Genomic DNA, 23,361 nt, shown 5'->3' with positions numbered 1-23,361 from the left:
CCGTTGGCAAGTTAGAACTGTGAGATTCACTACGTGCACCACTGGTGTTTTGTGGAAAAGCACATGTAAGATTCTGCAACAGATACTCCTGCATTCGTCAATACCTTTTTATGGCAGGAATTATTTCGGCAAATATACTTTTGTACCAGGGATCTAAAAGTGTGGCAACCCAGTAGTCGTGATTACTTCGAATTCTGACAATCCGGGGGTCATGTTGCAGGTAGTGCAGCAAGAAGGCACTCATGTGTCTTGCGCATCCAGAAGGGTCAAGTCCTTGTTGTGTTGGTGGCGAGATATGAATCATGCTTCCTTCCTCTGCCCTCTCCCTCCACCCTCGCACAACAGAAATGTGATCAAGGTCTCCCTCATCTGATGAGTCTTCCATGCCCATTGCCAGTTCGTCCTCCACTTATTCCTCGGCTCCTGCACCTTCCTCAACAGTTTGGCTGCTACCATGCGCCCTGGTTAATCCCTCTCCCCCACCCTCCCATGCCTGCCGCCTTGGTGCTGCCAACCGTCTGGACCTTGGAGATGTTATCCCTTCCGCATACGACTCCTCCTCTACTTCCTCCACCTCCTCTTGTCCCACCACCTGACTCCGAATTCTGTTTAACATGTGCTCCAGCATGTAAATCACCGTAATAGTCATGCCGATAATGGCATCGTCAGCACTAAACATCTTCGTCGCCATTTCAAGACTGTGCAGAAGGATGCATAGGTCCCTGATCTGAGACCACTCCTCCAGCGTGATTTGCCCCACCTCTGGATCTCGTTGGCCCAGGCTATACGTCAGAACGTATTGCACCAGGGCTTGTCGGTGCTGCCACAGTAGCTGCAACATGTGCAGAGTTGAATTCCACCGTGTCGGCACATCGCATTTCAGCCGGTGAACTGGCAGGCCCAACGACTTCTGTAGAGATGTAAGTCGTTGAACTGCGGGATGCGAATGGCGGAAGTGAGCACACAGCGACCGTGCACTCTGCAGAAGGCCATCTAGTCCGGGATAGTGGGCTAAAAATTGCTGGACAACCAGGTTCAACACGTGAGCCATACAAGGCACGTGTGTGACATTGCCCCGGCGAAGTGCCGCACCCAGGTTTGCAGCATTGTCGCACATGGCCTTCCCTGATTGCAGGTCCAGTGGAGACAACCTTTCATGAAACTGGGTCTCCAGAGCTGACCAAAACTCCTCAGCTGTTTGACTCACATTTCCCAGACATTTCAAAGTAAACACTGATGCGTTGAGCCCTGCTGCCAGCATAGTAAGGAGGTGTGCAGGATTCCTTCTGCGCAGTTAGAAAGCAGGTGGCATTACCAGACAGGCTTTGGGTGCAGGTGGAGGACCGAGAGGAGGTTGAGGAGGCAGAAGCAGTGGAGGAAGTTCGAGATAAAGAGGATTAACACACAATTCGTGGGGACGGTAAGACTTGGACAGCAGCCCCTTGTCCTGCTGTCACCATAGTTACCCAGTGCCCAGTCAGCGACAGGTAACGCCCCTGTCCATGCCTTCTCGTCCAAGTGTCTGTGGTGAAGTGCACCCTGTCACACACAGAGTTTCTCAAAGAAGCGGTGATGTTGTGTGCGACATGCTAGTGGAGCGCAGGCACACCTTTCTTTGAGAAGTAGTGCCGACTGGGCATCTGGTACTGGGGCACTGTGAAGGACATAAGGTCTTGAAAATCCTCTGTGTCCTCCAGGTGGAAAGGCAGCATTTCTGTAGCCAACAGCTTGCAGATGGTGAAATTCAACCTCTTAGCTTTCTCATGGCTAGGAGGAAATGGTCTTTTACTTTTCCACATCTGAGGGACCGAGGGCTGGCTGTTGTGATTAGACGGTGTTGAGTAGGGTGTCCCCGGCAACTGCCGGTCTGTGAGGAAGATGCAGGCGGACATGTTAGGTTGCCTTGATCCAAAAGTGGTGCTCTCGATGTCGGAGAGCGCTCAACACTAGCAGGTGTTTCCACTTCCCAATGAACTGACGACCTGCCAATCACAGTGGCTGTTGCGGGTAAAGAGGTGGCAGGTCTGCGTCCAAAAACATGTGTGACTGCTGTCCCCCCAGGCACAGAGGATGAAGAGGCTGCGGATGCACAAGATTGGGCAGACGGTGGTTGGCCCAGCCGGCTAGGCCGCATTGTAGCACAGTGAGCTTTCCACTGCAACTTATGCTTCATATCCATGTGACGGTACATGCATGAAGTACTCAAACTATGTATTTTTTGGCCTCTACTTAGCTTTTGCTGACAAATATTACAGATAACACGAGTTGGGTCATCCTTATCGATCTGAATAAATGCCCAGGCTATGCAAGGCTTAGAGCCCATGTGACCTGAAGAGTCACTACGACTTGTTTTTCAGAGGCAGAGTTGTGGTTGAGGATGCAGTTGTTGACGTGCTTAAAGTACTCCGTCTCTGTTCAGGAAGGCGCAACCTAACCTCGTCGTCAATAGCATCTGTGATGCCCCGCTGCGCTTGGTATCACAGATCCTACAAGAGTGCATTGATGTAATCCTCCACAAGAGGCCCCCATAAACATTCACACATCTCCACCTTCCACCTCAGACCAGCAGAGGGAGCCCGTTAGGGATATAAATAGGGAAGGTGAAGCTAGGCAGTTCAGTTCCTCTGAAGAGTTCCTGCAGTAGAGAAGCCTAAGAGAGGTCAGTCTGCAGTGGAGCTCAGTCTAGTCTAGAGAACGCAGTTAATAGTTCAGCAGTGGAGCACGAGGCTCCTGCTTGCTAGATTCAGGGAGCCCAGATAGAGCTTAAGGTGTGCCGGTGCCGTAAGATCAGTGAAGCGCGGCAAGCTGCCGTAGAATCATAGAATGGTAGAGTTGGAAGGGACCTCCTGGGTCATCTGGTCCAACCCCCTGCTCAAAGCAGGATTCACTAGATCATCTCAGACAGATGTCTGTCCAGCCTCTGTTTGAAGACATCCATTGAAGGGGAACTAACCACCTCTCGTGGCAGCCTGTTCCACTCATTAATCACCCTAACTGTCAAAAAGTTGTTTCTAATATCTAATCTGTGTCTCCTCCCATTTAGTTTCATCCCATTGCTTCTAGTCTTTCCTTGTGCAAATGAGAATAAAGATGATCCTTCTACAATGTGACAGCCCTTGACATATTTGTAGACAGCTATTAAGTCTCCTCTCAGTCTTCTTTTTTGCAAGCTAAACATTCCCAAATCCTGCAACCGTTCCTCATAGGACATGGTTTGCAGACCAGTCACCATTCTGGTCGCTCTTCTCTGAACTTGCTCCAGTTTGTCTATGTCTTTTTTAAAATGTGGTGCCCAAAACTGTACACAGTATTCCAGATGAGGTCTGACCAAAGAGGAGTAAAGACCGATAATGACTTCACGTGATCTAGACTGTATGCTTCTGTTAATACATCCCAGAATTGTATTTGCCTTTTTGCTGCTGCATCACACTGTTGACTCATGTTCAGTCTATGATCTATTAGTATACCTAAGTCTTTTTCACATGTACTGTTGCTTAGCTCTATTCCTCCCATTCTGTATATGCTTTTTTTATTTTTATTGCCCAGATGTAGTACTTTGCATTTTTCCCTGTTAAAAACCATTCTGTTGGTTGCTGCCCACTGCTCCAGTTTATTTAGGTCTTTTTGAATCCTCTCTCTCTCTTCTCTAGTATTAGCTATCCCTCCTAGCTTTGTGTCATCAGCAAATTTAATCAGTTTACCCTCAATTCCTTCATCTAAATCATTGATAAAGATGTTGAACAATACAGGTCCCAGGACGGAGCCCTGTGGTACCCCACTTGAGACATTCATCCAGCTGGATGTGAAGCCATTTACAACCACCCTTTGAGTCCGATCACTAAGCCAGTTATGAATCCACCTAACAGTTGCCTGGTCCATTGCATACTTGGTCATTTTTTCAATAAGGATGGTGTGAGATACTTTGTCAAATGCTTTGCTGAAGTCAAGATATACTATATCTACAGCATTTCCCTGATCCACCCAGTCAGTGATTCTGTCATAGAAGGAAATTAAGTTAGTCTGACATGACTTGTTAGTTACAAACCCATGCTGACTCTGGTTAATCACTTCATTCTTATCCATGTACTTACATATATGTTGTTTAATAATTTGTTCAAAGATCTTTCCTGGTATAGAAGTCAGACTCACCAGCCTATAGTTCCCTGGGTCCACCTTCTTCCCCTTTTTGAAGATAGGAACAACATTTGCTCTTCTCCAGTCTTCTGGGACTTCTCCTGTTCTCCAAGAATTTTCAAAGAATATGGAGAGTGGTTCTAAAATTTCTTCTACAATATCCTTCAGTACTCTGGGGTGTAATTCATCTGGACCTGGAGACTTGAACTCATTTATGTTAGCTAAATATTCCCTCACAATCTTTCTGTTTACAGATAACTTGGATTCCTCTATTCCTTTAAAAGGACAGTGAAGATCAGTTGATGATACATTTTCTTTCTGAGAGAAAACAGATGCAAAATAGGAATTAAAAAGTTCGGCCTTCTCAACATCCTCTCTTACCATTTCTCCATTTTCATCCTGTAAAAATCCTATAGCATCTTTGACTTTTCTTTTACGTTTGACATACCCCCAAAATCCTTTTTTATTGCTTTTGACATCTCTTGCAAGCCTTAATTCATTGTCAGCTTTAGCTAACCTGATACGGGCCCTGCAGGATCTGCAGACTGCATTATAATCTTCTTTAGATATGCCTCCCTCTTTCCATTTAATAAACATTTCTTTCTTTCTTTTTAGCATGTGTTTAAGTTCTGTGTTCATCCATCCTGGTTTCCTTAAATGCTTCCCATTCTTCCTACTTTTCGGGATTGTTAACGATTGTGCTTTGAGAATCTCATTTTTAAAAATTTCCCATCCTTCCTGGACATTTTTGTCCTTAAGGACATCCAGCCATTGGATCCCTCCTATTCTCTTTCTGAGTCTCTTAAAATCTGCCTTTCTAAAATCTAACCTTGAAGTTTGAGTCTTCACATGTCTTCCTCCTCTAGTTATCCAAAATTCTATAATAGCATGATCGCTGCCTCCTAGGGTCCCAGCCACCTTTACCTCCTCAACCATTTCCTCCCTGTTTATAAGGATTAGATCCAAAGTAGCAGATCCCCTTGTTTTCTCCCCTACCTTTTGGAAGATAAAGTTGTCAGCAAGAGAGGATAAGAATTTGCTTGACCTGTTAGTTTTACTTGAGAGAGTTAGTGTGTATAGCCTAGTGAGGGCCCGAGTAGGCCGAAGGCGAGTGGCGAGTTAGTACATAAGGGGCAGAGGAGCTTAACCAGCTCACCCCGAAGCATTTACCGGACACAGGATCCGAGCTTACCGGTATCTCTATGACCCAGTAAGGCATAACCGGAATCCCTGGAGAACTACAAGTCCCAGGATCGCTAAGGTGCTGATATGTAACAGAGCCAGGAGACGCTTAGGCCCCGCATACTGGGAGCGTGAACTCCAAGAGAAGGCCCTACCACAAGGTCAGCCAGCGCAGGACAGAGACAAAGTTAGGCCTAGCTCCAGGCAGGTCAGAAACTTACTACGCAGAGGCAAGAAACAGGAGGCCCTACACCCGCTCATTGGGGAGGATCCTGATATGCACCCTTCACCCTACAGTGCTCCGGGATGTGCCTGAATTTCCACCAGTAAAAGGTACTGAAGTGACTACCGTGTCCGTTCCCGTTCTTGCTCTGACCCAGCTGGGTCTCGCCTGTCCTGCATTCCCCCTGCATACGCTGCCCTTAGACCTAGCTCCACCTGTGGGGAGCTATACCATCGAGCTGCCTTATCACCGGCCTCAGTGGACTGCTGCAGCACTGGTGCTTGTCACCAGATACCACAGGTGGCGTCATGAACTCTTATAAAATTAACAATTATCCACCCTTTTAAAGAGAGACCCCAGGGTACGGGCCAGGGAGCCGACCACTGCGACATCCCCAAGGCCAGGCCAATGCCCGGGTACCGAGTCATCCCCATCCCCAGGGCTAGTCACATCCTCCTCCACCTCCTCTGCTGACCTCATCGACTGTCTGACTGTGGGTTGACAGTAAGTGGGATCTCCAACCTCGTCATCATCACCCTGTGTGTTATCACACCCGTCGCCCTCAGAGCCAACCTCTTCCTGCCCTGACCGAAAAGTCAAGTTGTCGCTCCAATCAGGTATTTGAGTCTCATCATCGTCTTCATCATTGTCTCCACCAACAGGAGTTACAGTTTGGTAACAAGGGTCTACATTATGCTCAGAACCTTCTTCATCTGGTCCTGGATCCAACTTATAAAGATTCTGGGCATCAGATCAGATCATTTCCTCATCTGGATTAACAGAAGCTCTGGAGCAGACCTCCGTTTCCCAGGCTATAGTATGAGTAAACAGCTGGGCAGACTCAACCATCTGTGTTACCTCATACTCAGACGGGCAGCTGGAGACTTGGGAGCTGTGAGGAAGCAAGTGCGATTGGGGTGACACCTCTGAGGACTGGAGTATTTGTGATGTTGAAATTGAGGTGATGGAGAGCCCACTTGAAGGAGCACTTAATATCCGTTGAAGCACCTGCTGTTTTTGTGCCTCATCTAGAATTTGTAGCGATGGGCGTGTCCGTAAGAATGGGATCGTATCACATTGTCCACGAAAAGAAGTCGACATCTTAGTTTGGCTGGAAGATGGTCTTTCTTCTGCAGTTGTTACTCCCCCCCCCACCGTGGGGGGCCTCGACCCACCGGCGGACAGGCACCAGTATTGGGATAGGGGGGCTGGCCGTCAGGGTCCACCGCGGCTCTGGCACAAACCCGGCGACACAGAGGTGGCACAGGCAGGAACGGACTGGCCGTGTCGGCTTCTCACTTTTTGGATTTTAGAAGGGCATGACATGCCTATATCTGTGTCTCCCCCTCCTTTTACTCCTCCACCTCTTTTCTTTTTGCATGACTATATGTACTTGTCACTTTTCCATGTGTTAGTTGTGTCTTCTGAGCAGTTTGTCAGCTTTTGGACACCTTTGAAGGTGTTTTCTATGTGTTTCTATGTGTTTTTGTTTGCCTGCCATTGGTTTTAACGGTGTTCGAAGGTGTTCGACGAACAGTTCGACGAACAGTTCGGCGAACACACGGGTGTTCGACGAACCGAACCGAACTCGAACACTACGGGGGTGGCTCAACACTAGTCAGGACTCCAGGACGGAGTGGAACAAGTGTTAAGAGTGATGGATGGGGGTCAGAGTCCTGCATAGGAGTACGCAGGATCCTCCGTGGCCTGGAAATAGAAAGGACATGTTGGAGAGTTACACTTATTGGCCAACTTGCCGGAGTGGAGACGCAGGGCATGCTGCAACAAGCTGAATTATTTAAAAATAAAATGCCTTTCTAATGGAATGAGTATAAAGAGTTAATAAAGGGAGACGGTAGGGGGGCTGAGCGTCTGGGTTTGGTTGGGGGTCACCACAGTCAGCCTAGGCTTGATGCATTTAAAAATTCTTATTAGATACACAGGCGGTGCAGCTTGATTCGTAGCTGGGCTACTACGCCCAAAGTATTACTTACTCTAGATGCAGTTAAAAATTCTACGCTGACTAGCAGACACTGAAGCTTTGGAGCAGACCTCTGAGTAAACAGCTCTTCAGACTCAACCATCTGTGTTACCCCAAGCCATAGTGTATGTAGTTTCTTACAGTTTAAAGGGGGGGGGGGCGACCCAACCCACCTGAAATTGACGATGCCAACGTCACGTAAAACACAGCAAGGGGACTCCAAAAAGAGTCTCCATTTTTTCCAAAAATTGTGGCACAGACACCACTTAAGTGGCATCAATTGCCCCAGAGTTGCTTAACCTTCGTCTGGCTGAGTAGGTACAATTGTAACTATTCCGTTTTAAAATTGCAATAACTTTTTTTCGAAAAGCCGTAGAGGGCTGAAATTTCGTGGCATCTCTGCAGTTTTGGTCCAGAATATATTGGCCAAATTGGGTTCGAGATATTTTTGGGTTCGAGATATTGGGTTCGAGATATTTTTGCATCCATAACAAGCTGCATAGGTACAAACGTACCCTCATATATTTTGAATGAAGATAATGCAAGGAAAAAAGAATAATATATTTTTTTAATGATAATGCTATTTTATTATTATAAACAAGTAAAAAAACTGTTCATTTACATTATAAAAGAAAATGTAAGAAACTTTTTTTATTGATTTTTTTCGCAAGTAATGCATGTTGTCTTTGCTACCGAGTGTTCATCGCAAATGGGTTTCACACAAACCACACAAGACTTTCTAGTCTTACGTTGTTTTCGCCTCAGGTCTCGGCAGACATAGCAACTACCAACAACAGGGGAGGGTCCACGACTACCATGAGCTATTTGAGGGCCAGCTGCTGCTTGCAATGCTACCAGAATGCATCGTCCAAGCACCATTTCTACTGCACCTCGAAGAAAATGGTTTCTCATCATCTTTCGGTTTGTACTACGATCTTCAATTGCAGGCATACACAGCTGATTTGCGAGATAATATGATGTCACACATCTCGGGAGTCATGATTGACTTGAATAGCTCTTTTGCTGTATTCAGGTTGCTGATTGCTGCCGTAGGACATTATGAGATTTTGTTTGTGCATTTGGCAGTGGATCACTACACCATTGAGTTTTATCCTTAGCAGTCCAAATGTCGCCTGCACTTTGAGGCACAGACTCATCCTCAACACTTTCGTCTGAGTCGTATTCTTTTTCCTGCTCTATGACCATTTCTTGTTCAATGTCTGAATCTTCTTCAGTAACGTCCACTTGTGGTACATAGTTTTCATCATCAGATGCAACATATGGTTCTTCCTCATGCTCAGAATCAGATTCTTCTAGCATTCGCATTATTTCATCAGACGTAAATCTGTAAATATGAAAAAATGAAAAATAAATAATTTTCCGAAATACTACACAATACTACATTATTGGCCTTTCACAAAATGATACTAACCTGCAAACACGTTTTCTTGGATTATGGCGGAAACTAGATCCAGCATCACTATCACTCATGATGACTTGGTAGATGAATTTTGGCTTCGTAATTTAGTTCAGTAACACGTGGCAAGTAGAATGAAACTCGATTCTAAAGTGCAGATAAAAAAGTAAATTATTTCTAGTGATAATTATTGATAAATGTCATTTATATATTATGTAAACCGTTTACAGTTTCAGAATTTTCATTCCATCTTCGACTGTTTTTTCGACCAATAGGAAAATTGTAACAGAGCCATCATCTTTATTTTGTGCTGAATATAAGTAAAACATCATAAAACAATATGTAGATACTAATTATTATCCATTTTTCGTATAAAAATCATACCTATAGTGATAAGTTTCATACAATATATATGTAAGCCAAGTCCAGGCTCAAAGACAATTTCTGACTGCTCTGTCCCCACATAAGGCGAATGAAGGTATAACTGGCTGTTAGATGCTGTGAGACTTTCCTACCTTCGTATCCAAGAAATTGAAGACTTCACAAGCCTAGAAATGTGTGTGCTCACAGCAATGAGATTAACAACAAAATGGCTACTGAGAGGAGGGAGGCAGGAAGAGAAGTAGAAGCCACTCCCAGTTTGAATCAACTTAATTGACAGGAACATAAGTGAGCAGTAACAACACTGGCTAATAGATATCAGCATAACATTTGTAGCTGAATGAACTTTAGTTTCTGAAACCAAGTAAAGGAGAAAGTCTTCCCACAGTGGAGGTATATATGAAGGTACAATTGTACCTCTGCAGCCTGTTAACGTTGTAAAATTATGCAGCCTGACGAAGGTTAAAATAGTTGGTGAGGTGATTTTACCAAATCCTCAAGCATTTAGTCTCCCCAGGATGGCACAGGGGTAGAAAAGTCCTTGCGGATCCATGATTTGTTCATCTTTATGAACGTGAGCCTGTCTACATTCTCAGTGGACAGCCGCGTGCGCTTATCTGTCAGCACACCACCAGCAGCTCTGAACACACATTCAGAGAGAACGCTGGCGGCAGGGCATGACAAGATCTCCAAGGCGTGAGTGGCGATCTCCGGTCATTTTTCCAGATTGGAAGCCCAAAATGTGCAAGGGTCCAGTGACACAGTCATAGCTTCGATGTTCACTTGGAGATACTCCTATACCATCCTCTCTAGGCGTTGACTATGTGTCAGACTTCTTGTCTCCTGTGGCCTTGCAAAGGATGGTCTAAAAAAGTGGTGAAACGATTCCACAAAATTGCTGTTACCAGAAGATACTGTGTTACTGTTACGGTTTGAGTGATGAAGACTCGACAGTGGTCAATTAGTTCACTGACACACTGCAACAAAATGAAGGCCAGAAATAGCAATATTTTCAGGGCAATTTTATGTGATCCGTGTGAGGGACAAACCACATTTTTAAATAACTGGCCTGTAGGTAACTATTTTTAACAGCAAACTGGTGTCATTAACTTTGCTGACATACTGAAACAAAATTTTAATGGAGGCCAGAAATGGCAGAATTGGTGACATGTGTAGCTGCACCTCATACAGTGGTAAGGGTGCTGCCATCATCATGTATTGTGGTCAAGAAAAGGACATCCCTCTTGCCCTAATACTTGACCACCAGCATGTTGTCACTATATTGGGCTCTGTTCTCACCCTTATGAGCAGCTGCCCAATTAGCGACCTACAGAGGCCTCTCTTTTTTCTGTGCACAATATCTCATGCTGCGATAGATCTCGCAGAGAGGGATTTGAAGAGTGGGATGCTGGTGTGGACGATAGCTTTGTAGAAGTGATAACCCAGATCCAGCAGTGGATAAATCAAATCCCACACAATTTTTCCACTCCTTCTTAGGACAGGGGGGCATTCAAGGAGTTGAATCCAGATGTCCTTCACTTCATAAACTTTAAATCAGTTGGTGTACCCTGAGGTACTCTCGCAAAGCTTGTACATTTTAGTTCTGTACCTTACAAGGTGTAGCATCGGTGTCTCTGCCCCCTGCCAGGCAGAGATGCCGTCCATCTCACCTCCCCTCTCCCCGCGTGGCGTCCTCCCGCGCTCCTCTTCCTGCTGCTGCCGGCGTGTGCAGCTTTCCGGGCACTGTGCTTAGGGCGTGCGTGCGCTCCCTCTCTCTTAAAGGGGCCGCGCACGCTGTCCTAAGGAGTCCCCGGCCAATTGCCGGAGCACCTCCCATATATAAGGCACCTCCTCCAAAATGGAGGTGCTCGAGCAATAGTTGTTGCACAAGTATACTTACCTCTGCTTCAGCCCTCAGGTCCAGTTGCCAGCCTGACTACTGTTCCAGTCCACCAGCCTGACTACTCTCCAGTCTTTCATTCATCCCGCCAGTCTGTCTATGGGCAAGCCCACCTGCTTACCAGGCAGCACCTGCCAGTTACCAGCCTGCTACCTGCTGTGCCTGTTAGCCTGCTCACCTGGGAGCACTCGCCTGTTACCTGCCTGTTACCTGCTAGCCTACCCGGAGGCTCTGCCGTCACTTGCCGTGACCACCTGCCAGCTAACCAAGAGACTTCAGCCTGCTTGGCCATCACTTGCCATGACCACCTGATAGCCTTTCCGGAGGCTCCTGTCGTCACTTGCTGTGACCACCTGATAGCCTTCCCAGAGGCTCCTGACATCACTTGCCGTGACCACCTGATAGCCTACCTGGAGGCTCCTGCCGTCACTTGCCGTGACCACCCATCTGCTAACCAAGAGACTTCTGCCTGCTTGCTGTGCCCATCCGCTATACCGGTCAGTCCCAGTCATCTGACCCGTGGGAGCCACCTGCTGTCTTACAAGGTCGTCCCCAGAGTAGCACCTGGTCCCTCTGCTCGGTCCCTCCCTGGTCACGGAGTCGTTAGCCGCCGTTCGACCAGGGTCGGTCTGAGTTGATACTTAGTCATGCCCCTCTGGGTCCCTCCTTGCACCACGGCACAGAGGTTCCACCACCCGGAACTCGTAACAGTTTCCTCGGGCCATGGAACCCGGTGGCACCCAAGCTCCCTCGCTCTCTGACCTATTCCAGGAGGTGTCCCTTCAGAGATCACAACAGGAGACCATCCTAAACTACCTGCAGAGTGTCAACTCCCGCCTGGACACACTGAATGTTCCACCTGCATCTGCTGCGAGTCGTACTCCTCCCGCTCCGGCAGCGCCACTGTCCAACCATACCATGGCATCCAGCCCCGGTCCCCGGCTTTCTGCACCGCCTCGTTTTGGTGGAGACCCCGCCTTGGCTTGAGGTTTCATTAACCAGTGCACCCTGCACTTTGAACTCTTGGCACATCAGTATATCTCCGACCGGGCCAAAGTGGCATTCATCATGTCCCATCTCACTGGGGAGGCACTGGCTTGGCTAAATCCCCTGTGGGAGAGAAGGGATCCCCTGGTGTCTGACCTGTCTTCTTTCCTCTCTGCTTTCCGGAAAGGCTTCGATAAACCAGGACGAAAGACCTCATTGTTATGTTCTGCTACCAAAGCTAAGGAAAGAGAGGAGATCTGTCCCTACTATGAGACTCAGCTGAATCCCTACGATGTAACAGGGAACCTGATCCTGCGATCAGACCTGCTAAAGTCCTAATCTAGTCTGTACGAAGACCTATAGATATGGGGAGGGAATCCCTACAAGTACTAAGGACTGGGAGGAATATGGGACACCTCCTAACAGAAATAGTAGCAGACAGACGAACAAACAAAATAGATAGAACATAGAGGTCCGTAGACCAAGCAAACTAACAGAGTTAGATACAGAGCACAGGCTAGCTAGAAAGTAGATATACAATGAAGTCCAGCAAAGCCAGAAGGGCGGAGCAGGACTAAATAGGCCAACAAGGTCATGTGACCAGCAAAGGAAAAAAAACCTAACAGCAAGGTTCTAACAGTACCCCCCCTTCTAAGAGGATCCTCCGGATCCCCTAGGACCAGGCTTATCAGGAAATCTCCTGTGAAACGCTCTGATAAGTCTGGACGCGGAAACATCATCTGACCTCACCCAAGAGTTATCCTCGGGTCCGAAACCTTTCCAGGCCACAAGATACTGCAAACTACCTCTATACCGTCTAGAGTCAAGGATGCGAGAAATTTCATATTCCCCGTCCTCCACCACCGGAGGAACAGAGGCAGAGGCGTCACCATCCGACACAACAGCTTGTTTTAACAGAGAGACATGAAAGACCGGATTAATTCTCCAGGAGGTAGGAACCTCCAACCTAACAGCAGATTGGTTGACAACCTGAAGCACCTTAAAGGGCCCTACAAACTTGGGACCCAATTTCTTAGAAGGAATCCTCAACCGCAGATTCCTAGAGGACAACCAAACCATGTCACCAACAGCGAACAAAACCTCCTGTCGTTTCCTATCAAAGTAGTCTTTAGATTTTCTGTTGGCCTCCTGAAGATTACCACGCACATCCGTCCAAACTCTTTCCAAATCACCGGAAAAATTCTCCTCCTCAGGCACGGCAGATCCCAACTTGGAGAACGACCCAAACGACGGATGTCTCCCAGAACAACAAAAAAAAGGCGAACAACCAGCAGAAGAAGATGTATGATTGTTCAGAGCAAATTCGGCAAGTGGCAGAAACTCAGACCACCCCTCTTGATTGTCTGCCACAAAACAACGCAAGAACTGCTCAACATCCTGGTTTTTCCTTTCTGTCTGGCCATTAGATTCAGGATGATATCCGGACGAAAACGACAAATGAATTCCCAACCTGTCACAAAAGGCACGCCAAAAACGAGCCACGAACTGAGGACCCCTATCAGAAACAATGTCAGTAGGAACGCCATGAAGTCTGACAATTTCCTTGACAAAGGCCTTAGCGAGAGTTTTAGCGCAGGGCAGTTTGACGAAGGGAACCAAGTGACACATCTTGCTAAAGCGGTCCACGACCACCCAGATGACAGTAAAACCCTCAGAGGGGGGAAGGTCAGTTATAAAGTCCATAGCCAAATGTGTCCAAGGAGCACTGGGGACCTCCAAAGGACAAAGCAACCCCGCAGCAGGAGTATGTGAGGACTTAGATCTAGCACATATAGTACATTGGCGCACCCACTTAATGACTTCCTTCTGCCATCCAGGCCACCAAAAACTGCGACCCACCAGTCTCTTGGTCTCAGAGATTCCGGGATGACCTGCCAACCGAGATTCGTGACACTCAACAAACAAATCTCTCCTAAAGGTCTCAGGCAGAAACAACCTCCCATGAGGAGTGTTAGATGGGGCATTCTCCTGAGCTTTAAGAATCTCATCTTCCAAAACGGAGTCTAAAGCAGCTATCACAACACCTTCTTGTAAAATGTTTTCCTCTTTCTCAGCACCGACTATGGGAGAAAAACTGCGAGACAAGGCATCCGCCTTAACATTCTTAGTACCAGGGATGTAAGTAACGGAGAAATTAAACCGTGAGAAAAACAGTGCCCACCTAGCCTGACGGGCATTCAGGCGCTTGGCAGCATCAAGATATATCAGATTTTTATGATCCGTAAGAACCTGAACGGGAAATTCCGCACCTTCCAAGAAGTGGCGCCAGTGTTCAAATGCGAGTTTAATAGCCAATAATTCCCGATTACCAATATCGTAATTCAATTCAGTCTCCGAAAATTTTTTTGAAAAAAAGGCACAGGGATGTAATCCATCCCCGTTATCCTGAGACAATACTGCGCCAACCCCCACAGAGGAAGCATCAACCTCAACCAAAAACGGCCTAGTAACATCAGGCTGCATAAGGATGGGAGCAGAGGTGAACCTCTCCTTGAGATACACAAAAGCTTCAATGGCCTCAGAAGACCACTGAACCGCATCAGCACCTTTCCTGGTGAGATCAGTCAGAGGTTTGACAATACTAGAAAAATTTTTTATGAACTTTCTATAGTAATTGGCGAAACCCAAAAACCTCTGTATCGATTTCAAACCAATAGGCCTAGGCCATTCCTGCACAGCCTGAACCTTAACCGGATCCATCTCAAAACCTTTGCTGGAGATGGATATTCAGGTTGCTGATTGCTGCCGCATGAATCACTAGGTTGCAAAGAAAAGGCCCACTCCTGAGGCTCTTTGCGCAAAAGTGACATTATGAACCCTACGCGCTGGGATTCATCCCCAGAGGACTTAGGTCTCAAACGAAAATACAATAAGCAAGCATTTTTAAATGAAAAAAATTCTCGGTGTTCACCAAAAAACAAATCCGGCAAACATACCTTAGGCTCCAAGAAATGTGCTCCAGGACAGTTACTCACGTGCTGACGGAGCTCGGCCACCTCCAGAGAGAGTCCCTGCAGGCGATGAGCCAAATCCTGAACCGACACCATGATGGAACAGAAAAATCTTTCCTTAGAGAATTTGCTGGCTGGACTTACTGTTATGTTCTGCTACCAAAGCTAAGGAAAGAGAGGAGATCTGTCCCTACTATGAGACTCAGCTGAATCCCTACGATGTAACAGGGAACCTGATCCTGCGATCAGACCTGCTAAAGTCCTAATCTAGTCTGTACGAAGACCTATAGATATGGGGAGGGAATCCCTACAAGTACTAAGGACTGGGAGGAATATGGGACACCTCCTAACAGAAATAGTAGCAGACAGACGAACAAACAAAATAGATAGAACATAGAGGTCCGTAGACCAAGCAAACTAACAGAGTTAGATACAGAGCACAGGCTAGCTAGAAAGTAGATATACAATGAAGTCCAGCAAAGCCAGAAGGGCGGAGCAGGACTAAATAGGCCAACAAGGTCATGTGACCAGCAAAGGAAAAAAAACCTAACAGCAAGGTTCTAACAGTACCCCCCCTTCTAAGAGGATCCTCCGGATCCCCTAGGACCAGGCTTATCAGGAAATCTCCTGTGAAACGCTCTGATAAGTCTGGACGCGGAAACATCATCTGACCTCACCCAAGAGTTATCCTCGGGTCCGAAACCTTTCCAGGCCACAAGATACTGCAAACTACCTCTATACCGTCTAGAGTCAAGGATGCGAGAAATTTCATATTCCCCGTCCTCCACCACCGGAGGAACAGAGGCAGAGGCGTCACCATCCGACACAACAGCTTGTTTTAACAGAGAGACATGAAAGACCGGATTAATTCTCCAGGAGGTAGGAACCTCCAACCTAACAGCAGATTGGTTGACAACCTGAAGCACCTTAAAGGGCCCTACAAACTTGGGACCCAATTTCTTAGAAGGAATCCTCAACCGCAGATTCCTAGAGGACAACCAAACCATGTCACCAACAGCGAACAAAACCTCCTGTCGTTTCCTATCAAAGTAGTCTTTAGATTTTCTGTTGGCCTCCTGAAGATTACCACGCACATCCGTCCAAACTCTTTCCAAATCACCGGAAAAATTCTCCTCCTCAGGCACGGCAGATCCCAACTTGGAGAACGACCCAAACGACGGATGTCTCCCAGAACAACAAAAAAAAGGCGAACAACCAGCAGAAGAAGATGTATGATTGTTCAGAGCAAATTCGGCAAGTGGCAGAAACTCAGACCACCCCTCTTGATTGTCTGCCACAAAACAACGCAAGAACTGCTCAACATCCTGGTTTTTCCTTTCTGTCTGGCCATTAGATTCAGGATGATATCCGGACGAAAACGACAAATGAATTCCCAACCTGTCACAAAAGGCACGCCAAAAACCAGCCACGAACTGAGGACCCCTATCAGAAACAATGTCAGTAGGAACGCCATGAAGTCTGACAATTTCCTTGACAAAGGCCTTAGCGAGAGTTTTAGCGCAGGGCAGTTTGACGAAGGGAACCAAGTGACACATCTTGCTAAAGCGGTCCACGACCACCCAGATGACAGTAAAACCCTCAGAGGGGGGAAGGTCAGTTATAAAGTCCATAGCCAAATGTGTCCAAGGAGCACTGGGGACCTCCAAAGGACAAAGCAACCCCGCAGCAGGAGTATGTGAGGACTTAGATCTAGCACATATAGTACATTGGCGCACCCACTTAATGACTTCCTTCTGCCATCCAGGCCACCAAAAACTGCGACCCACCAGTCTCTTGGTCTCAGAGATTCCGGGATGACCTGCCAACCGAGATTCGTGACACTCAACAAACAAATCTCTCCTAAAGGTCTCAGGCAGAAACAACCTCCCATGAGGAGTGTTAGATGGGGCATTCTCCTGAGCTTTAAGAATCTCATCTTCCAAAACGGAGTCTAAAGCAGCTATCACAACACCTTCTTGTAAAATGTTTTCCTCTTTCTCAGCACCGACTATGGGAGAAAAACTGCGAGACAAGGCATCCGCCTTAACATTCTTAGTACCAGGGATGTAAGTAACGGAGAAATTAAACCGTGAGAAAAACAGTGCCCACCTAGCCTGACGGGCATTCAGGCGCTTGGCAGCATCAAGATATATCAGATTTTTATGATCCGTAAGAACCTGAACGGGAAATTCCGCACCTTCCAAGAAGTGGCGCCAGTGTTCAAATGCGAGTTTAATAGCCAATAATTCCCGATTACCAATATCGTAATTCAATTCAGTCTCCGAAAATTTTTTTGAAAAAAAGGCACAGGGATGTAATCCATCCCCGTTATCCTGAGACAATACTGCGCCAACCCCCACAGAGGAAGCATCAACCTCAACCAAAAACGGCCTAGTAACATCAGGCTGCATAAGGATGGGAGCAGAGGTGAACCTCTCCTTGAGATACACAAAAGCTTCAATGGCCTCAGTAGACCACTGAACCGCATCAGCACCTTTCCTGGTGAGATCAGTCAGAGGTTTGACAATACTAGAAAAATTTTTTATGAACTTTCTATAGTAATTGGCGAAACCCAAAAACCTCTGTATCGATTTCAAACCAATAGGCCTAGGCCATTCCTGCACAGCCTGAACCTTAACCGGATCCATCTCAAAACCTTTGCTGGAGATAATGTAGCCCAAAAAACTAATTCTCTGTACAGCGAACTCACATTTCTCCAGCTTAGCAAAAAGCGAATTGTCCATTAATAACTGTAATACCTCACGCACGCTCCGCCAATGAGACTCCAGATCTGGCGAATAAATCAAAATGTCATCCAAATACACAACCACATTTTTACCGATCAAAGGTCTAAGGATGTCATTAATCAGATTCTGAAAAAATGCAGGAGCATTAGTGAGACCAAAAGGCATAACCAGATTCTCAAAATGACCCACAGGAGTGTTAAAAGCAGTCTTCCATTCATCACCCTCCTTCATGCGCAACAGATTGTATGCCCCCTTAAGGTCAATTTTAGAGAACCACTTGGCCCCCAATAACTGGTTAAACAGATCAGGAATCAATGGCAGTGGGTAAGGATTGCGTACCGTAATTTTGTTAATCTCACGAAAATCCAGACAAGGACGTAAACCGCCGTCCTTTTTTTTTACAAAAAAAAATCCAACCGCCACAGGAGACTTAGAAGGCCTAATGTGACCGGCGGCCAAGCTTGTCTGTATGTGTTCCTCCAAAGCCTTCCTCTCAGGAATAGTAAGGTTAAATAAACAACTCTTAGGAAGAGTCGCTCCAGGGACAAATTCAATAGAACAATCATAGTCTCTATGGGGAGGCAAAACCTGCGATTCCTTCTCAGAAAAAACTCTCCAAAAATCCTGAATAGGAACAGGCAATTCTCCCCTATCCAAAGCTGCAATACGCCCGTTACAACACTTGTCATAACATTTATGGCTCCAGGATTTAATTTCACTGGTAGACCAATCCAGTACAGGATTGTGAAATTTTAACCAGGGCAAACCCAATATTACTGGAGAAGGCAAGTTATTCAACACTACCAAATCCAATTTCTCATGGTGAACACCATTAATAGTGAGAGGAAATTCACTGACCTTAAGAGTAATATTCTTCAAAGGGGAGCCATCCACAGAAACCACAGCAATGGGGGATGACAAAGGTTCAGGTTTTAAATTGAGTTTTTCCACGAATCCCCCATCAATTACATTCAGTGTAGACCCGCAATCAACAAACACCCGAAATTCCATTAATTTTTCCTGAGCAATCGTGGAAGCAGCTAAAAATATACCCTTGGAATTTAAACAGGCAATACGGGCGTGACTGACCATTTTTTTTTCTTTCTTCATACGAAGCTCACAGCCTTTAATCAAATGACCAGATTTTCCGCAGTAGAAACACAAGCCTTGCGAAAAACGACGGTCTTTTTCTTGAGAGCGAGGTGCCACCGATCCAATCTCCATCGGTTCACCACTGTTAGTACACACATTATCATAACCAGAAACTGACATAGCAGAGGATTTGCTCTCATTAACCCTAGCACGCAGTCTTCTATCCACCCGTATAGCTAATTGCATAGCCTGTTGCAAATCTTCAGGTGTAGGATAAGCAATTAGCAGGTCTTTAACCCTTTCACTGAGCCCAGCAAGAAATAGACTTTTCAGAGCAGAATCGTTCCACCCTGTTTGAGTGGACCAACGACGAAAATGTGTACAATATTTTTCCACATTACCCGATCCTTGTTTTAGACGTCTCAACTCAGTCTCAGCTGATGCCACGCGGTCAGGATCATCATATAATAGTCCCAAAGCAGAAAAAAAACTATCCACTGATCTGAAGCATGAATCACTAGGTTGCAAAGAAAAGGCCCACTCCTGAGGCTCTTTGCGCAAAAGTGACATTATGAACCCTACGCGCTGGGATTCATCCCCAGAGGACTTAGGTCTCAAACGAAAATACAATAAGCAAGCATTTTTAAATGAAAAAAATTCTCGGTGTTCACCAAAAAACAAATCCGGCAAACATACCTTAGGCTCCAAGAAATGTGCTCCAGGACAGTTACTCACGTGCTGACGGAGCTCGGCCACCTCCAGAGAGAGTCCCTGCAGGCGATGAGCCAAATCCTGAACCGACACCATGATGGAACAGAAAAATCTTTCCTTAGAGAATTTGCTGGCTGGACTTACTGTTATGTTCTGCTACCAAAGCTAAGGAAAGAGAGGAGATCTGTCCCTACTATGAGACTCAGCTGAATCCCTACGATGTAACAGGGAACCTGATCCTGCGATCAGACCTGCTAAAGTCCTAATCTAGTCTGTACGAAGACCTATAGATATGGGGAGGGAATCCCTACAAGTACTAAGGACTGGGAGGAATATGGGACACCTCCTAACAGAAATAGTAGCAGACAGACGAACAAACAAAATAGATAGAACATAGAGGTCCGTAGACCAAGCAAACTAACAGAGTTAGATACAGAGCACAGGCTAGCTAGAAAGTAGATATACAATGAAGTCCAGCAAAGCCAGAAGGGCGGAGCAGGACTAAATAGGCCAACAAGGTCATGTGACCAGCAAAGGAAAAAAAACCTAACAGCAAGGTTCTAACACTCATCAGCCTCCTCTCTGCTGCATCTCCGCCAGGGAAGTCTCAACGTGGGCCAATATGCCATACGGTTCCGCATCCTCGCTTCTGAGCTTGCCTGGGATAAGGAGGCCCTGGTGTCCGTCTTCAGGGAGGGTTTTTCTCATCGGATTAAAGACGAGCTTGCCGGTCGGGACATTCCCACCACCCTGGATGACCTGGTGTCACTAGCTACCCGGATTGACAACCGGTTCCAAGAACGCACCAAAGAGACCACCCGTGAGAGGAGGTTTCCCCATCTTGCTCCTACTTTCCAGAGACCTCTCTCCTCATCTGTCACTCCCCGGGCGCACTCACCTGAGCCTTTGCTGATCGACCAGGCCAAGATGGTCAAATCTCGTCAAGAGTCACGCCGAGCCGAGGGGAGCTGTTTCTATTGTGGCAGTAAGGAACACCTAATCCGTTCCTGCCCGGAGAGGCCGGGAAACTCCAGTGTCTAGTTCCGCTCGGAGAGTTCGCCCTAGAAAAAAGTAATCCCTCTCCATCCCTGACTTTGTCTGTCTCTATCTCCTGGGGAGAGAACTGTCACTTTGAACTCGCCCACCTGGATTCTGGAGCTGCTGGAAACCTCATCTCCCAGTCCCTGGTTGAGAAATACCATATTCCCACCAAATTTCTGGCTGAACCATTGTCAGTCGCCTCCGTGGATGGAAGACTCCTTCTGGTGACCATCCTGCTCGTCACGGACCCATAACCCTGCAGGTGGGAATGCTGCACTCTGAGAAAATCTCCTTCCATGTGCTACCCGGACTCTCTCACTCCCTATTGCTAGGCCTACCTTGGCTCCAGACACATGAACCCGTGTTGAACTGGCAATCCGGTGAAGTACTCCGGTGGGGGCTGTACTGCCATAAGACCTGCCGGGTTCTGGTTCGCCTGGTTCGTCCACCACCTACCCCAGCTAATTTACCCCGTCTTCCGGCTCCATACTGGCCCTATGCAGATGTCTTCGGTAAAAGGAAGCAGAGACATTACCACCTCATAGGCCATATGATTGCCCGATCGACCTTGTACCTGGCGCCACTCCTCCCCGTGGGCGTACTTACCCGTTGTCTGCGGCCGAAACCCGGGCCATGTCTGAGTACATTGAAGAGAATCTGGCTAGGGGATTCATCCGGATGTCTACCTCCCCGGCTGGAGCCGGATTCTTCTTTGTCAAAAAAAAGGACGGCTCGCTACGCCCCTGTATTGACCATAGAGGACTCAATCAGATCACGGTAAAAAATAAATACCCCCTGCCACTCATCTCCGAGTTGTTTGACCGCCTTAAAGGCACCAAGATTAAAGGCACCAAGATCTTTTCCAAGCTGGATCTACATGGAGCATATAACCTGGTCCGTATCCATCAAGGAGACGAGTGGAAGACGGCATTCAATACCCGGGATGGTCGCTATGAGTACCGTGTGATGCCCTTCAGTCTCTGCAATGCTCCCGCCGTCTACCAAGAACTGGTCACCGACATCTTCCATGATCTTCTTTACTCCTGTGAGGTGGTATACCTGGACGATATCTTGGTCTTCTCTCCGGATCTTCCCACACACCGGAGGGATGTTTGCCTGGTCCTGCTTAGGCTCAGGCAGAACCACCTCTATGCTAAATTTGAGAAGTGCCTCTTCGAGCAGACTTCTCTTTGATTTCTGGGCTATGTTATCTCCCAGAAAGGCTTGCGGAGGGATCCCGAGAAACTCTCTGCTGTCCTAAAGTGGCCCCGTCCGGAGGGGTTGAAGGCGATACAGCGATTCCTGGGCTTCGCCAATTACTGTCGTCTCTTCATTCCACACTTCTAGTCCCGGACTGCACCCATATCTGCGCTCACCCAGAAGGGGGCAAATCCCAAGGTATGGTCGCCCGAAGCCGAGGAGGCCTTCCTTTCCTTAAAGCAAGCCTTCTCCTCTGCCCCAGTACTGCACCATCCAGACTGCAATAAACAATTCTACCTGGAGGTTGATGCTTCCTCCTCCGGAGCTAGAGCGGTGCTAAAGCAAAAATCTTCTTCCAGGGGAATGGTAACCTGCGGCTTCTTCTCTAAAATCTTCTCCTCATCTGAGCGCAACTACTCAATAGGAGACCGAGAATTGCTAGCCGTCAAATTCGCACTGGAGGAGTGGCGCTACCTGCTTGAAGGGGCTCTATACCCGGTGATCATCTACACAGATCACAAAAATCTGGCATATCTCCAGAACGCCCATGTTATGATCTGCTACAAGCACTAAGGAAAAACAGAAGATCTGTCCCTACAATAGAACTAAACTGGATCCCTACGATGTAACGGGGAACCTGATCCTGCGATCAGACCCGCTAAAGTCCTCAGCTAGTCTGTATGAAGACCTATAGATGCAAGGGAGGGATCCCTACAAGAACTAGGGACTGGGATAAAGTTGGACACCTCCTAGCAGAAATTGTAGCAGTAAAAGACAAACACACAACATAGAACTTAGAGGTCAGAAGACCTAGCAAAACTAACAGAGAAAGGTAACAGAGCACCAAGCTAGCTCAAGAGTAGAAATTACAATGAAGTCCAGCAAGACCAGGAGGGCGGAGCCAGATTAAATAGGCAAAAAAGGTCATGTGACCAGCAAACTAGAAAAAAACCAACAGGAGAGTTCTAACAGCCCAAAGGCTCAATCTGCGTCAGGCCCGGTGGTCTTTGTTCTTTGCCCGCTTCGACTTCATCCTACATTTCCGATCAAGAGGAGGAGCCTATGCACATCATCGACCCCTCCAAGGTAATGAATGTGGCCCCCTTGGATGTGACTCGTCTTCCACCCGGTAAGACGTTTGTAGCGGTTCCAGACCGTGAGAGGGTTCTTCGCTGGGGTCATGCTTTCAAACTAGCTGGCCATGCTGGCCAAAAGAAGACCTTCCTGCTCATTTCCCGGCATTACTGGTGGCCTACTCTGCGTAAGGATGTGGTAGACTTTGTCTCAGCCTGTTCATCTTGTGCCCGCAACAAAGTTCCCAGACATTTACCAGCCGGTCATCTCCTGCCTCTTCCCGTACCTGCGGCCCCTTGGCAACACATTGCTATGGACT

This window comes from Phyllobates terribilis, unplaced genomic scaffold, assembly GCF_046119375.1.
Source record: "Phyllobates terribilis strain yellow unplaced genomic scaffold, ASM4611937v1 Scaffold_11__3_contigs__length_659146591, whole genome shotgun sequence".
Lineage (NCBI taxonomy): Eukaryota > Metazoa > Chordata > Amphibia > Anura > Dendrobatidae > Phyllobates > Phyllobates terribilis.
This window is presented reverse-complemented; position numbering follows the sequence as displayed.